Raw genomic sequence first — 2908 nt, 5'->3', positions numbered from 1 at the left:
AATACACTGAATTCCTGCCAGTTGCAAAGCAACAATCAAAACCCTCTATATTGAATAGCTGCTGCAGCTCATTCACTTACACAGAATACCTTATGGAATTGAGGTTGAGTTTACAGTGATTAAACCTAAATCTATGCCATCCTCCAGCTGCAATAAGATTGAATTGCAATTACAGTCAAATCCAATTTAATGATCTTACTGTTAAATTGAACCGTCTCTGGAAAAACAATGACTCAAGAGACATTAGCTGCAGCATTGCACAAACTAGAAAATTTGATTGGGCACAAGCCACTTCTGAAACCATATTTAAGTCCTAACTGGTAGCATGCAGGGAAAGACATTCAGATCCATCCATCCATTATCTATACACCGCTTAATCCTCATTAGGGTCGCGGGGGGGCTGGAGCCTATCCCAGCTGACTTAGGGTGAAGGCAGGGGACACCCTGGACAGGTCGCCAGTCTATCACAGGGCTACACTTAGAGACAGACAACCAAGCACACTCACACTCACACCTACAGACAATTTAGAACCACCAATTAACCTCAACATGTTTTTGGACTTGTGGGAGGAAGCCGGAGAACCTGGAGAGAACCCACGCTGCACGGAGAGAACATGCAAACTCCACGCAGAAAGATCCCGGGTGTCCCCACTGCGACACGAACCAGCGACCTTCTAGCTGCGAGGCAGCGGTGCTAACCACCTTGCAGCCCAGACATTCAGTTATCTTACTTAAATAGAAGCATTTACACCACAATGCAGAAACACTATGTCACAAGTTAAAGATGTGTAAAATATGAACGTTCATTTCAAATGAATTAATAGATTAAGCATCCACATTTTTTTGTTCACCTGGTGAAGATGGCTCAAATTCTAAGAACTTTGTAAACCACAGGGTATCTTAATGCATAATAAAAACACCATAATTTACTAGCTGGTTCCACTTTGTATTCCTAATCAGCAAAGACACAACAGCTGTCAAATGTAGTAAAGTAAAAAGTATAATACATCCCTCTAAAGTTTACTGGAGTGGCTAGAAGTGTAAAGTAAGACATGATGGAAACAGCTCAAGATTGTACAGAACTTGAGTAAATGTATTTCATTTTCCACCACTATTAAGACAAATTAATGAATTTGACATTCAGCTTTGGTAGTAACTTGGATCCTTTCATAATGTGTTAGACAGATAAGCTGGCATTGCTGTAATCTATTACATCCTGTGTAAGTTATTATAAAAGAAGACATTAAAGTGTATAAAACAGACTTTTTACTTTTTTAAGTGTGACTCAGTTTTTAAGTGTGACTCAGTTTTCGGAAGCTGTTTCACCACAGACACAGTTCCTACATGTCCAACATCAAATTAGCCACAAGCAGTTAGGTAATTGGTGAACACTAAATGGGCTTTAGCAGTGAAGTGGCTGGCTAGATACATGCCCCTCATTGTTAGTGGACACCAAACACCTGTAAGGAAGGACAATATTAGACTTTAATTCGTCAGGTGGACACAAATACGACTTTAAATAAATGTTACTGTTGCTTCGTATTCTCTAATTGTGCAAATTGGCAACGGCTGCAAACAGTCCTGCCTCCTCACTTAATAAACCGCAAGGTACCTTCAATCCACATCAACACACCAACATTTATTAGCTGGTTCTACTTTGTATTCTTAACCCGAGTCTACAAAGTAGCTACAGCTGTCAAATAAATGAAGTGAAAAGTTTATGTGGCTCTAAAATTTAATGGAGTGACTAAAAGTATAAAGTAACACAAGATGGAAACCCAAAACACCTGAAAACTGTACCGAACTTCAGTAAATGTTTGATTTTCCACTACTGTTAAAAACCGCTACATAAAAACATGTTTGTCTTATTAAGTAGCTAATTTTTTGAGTTGACATTTAACTAAAGTTGTAACTGGGAAAAGTTTACATTTGTGTTTTCATCATGAGCTGAAGGTCCATGAATTAGGTGAGCATTGCTGTATTCCATTACAATAAGGTGATTGAAGTGTCTAAAATCGACCAAATGATCAAAAATTTTCCAGTGTAAAGTAGTTTTTGCCAGCTGTTTTCACCGCAGACATTACCAACATAAAACTAGAAACTAACAGTTAGCTGGGGGTTAGCATTTAGCAGCTAAGTGGCTACCTAAATGTTTTCCTTGTAGTTAATGGACACCAACAGCTATAAAAGATAATATTTGACTTCCATTGCCACATGGACACAAACAGCTTGAACCCCTTAAGCCCAAGAGGCCTCCAATTGGGGGCCTCTCGGGTTTTACAGAAAGAAATAGTGTGAAACAATGCACTCATCATTAAAGAATATAGTGATGTTATACATCAAATTAAACAGCAGAACCTGGGCTACAAGCACATATCAGCCATTCCTACATGCCTCAAACACAATTCAAACACCAACTAAATGAATTATCAAATATGCAAATCGATATAGCGCCACCACGTTAACCCACTCGTCACATTCCTGGCTCTGTCGCTACTGTACGTTATGAAAGACGCACAACCTTCCTCTCAAAATGAAGCAGAGTCCCCAGATTCTAAACATATCCATCTAAGCTCTCTAAAACCAAAGCATCAGCGAGAAACAACCCAAAGAACAGCAAAAACCGAAACCGCTTCGTCAAACTGTAGTTATAAAATGTCTCTTACCTTAGCTGTTTTGCCGTGAAAAGTTTATTTTCTCGGTAAATCTACACCGGAATCAGTTAGTACTACTTCCCGTGCCACACGGAAAGCACGTCACCCGTCTCTGGGAGGTTGTGTGAACCGTAGGGCACTTCGGCAAAGTGGACGAGGGAGCGAGCGGCGAGAATACAAGATGGCGGTCTACTGATTCTGATTGGCTAAAAGTGCTGTCAATCTCGTTTTGGTGGCAATGGCTATCTTCTATT

This window comes from Stegastes partitus, unplaced genomic scaffold (genome assembly GCF_000690725.1).
Source record: "Stegastes partitus isolate 25-593 unplaced genomic scaffold, Stegastes_partitus-1.0.2 Scaffold69, whole genome shotgun sequence".
NCBI lineage: Eukaryota > Metazoa > Chordata > Actinopteri > Pomacentridae > Stegastes > Stegastes partitus.
Note: the sequence above shows the minus strand (reverse complement) of the source record.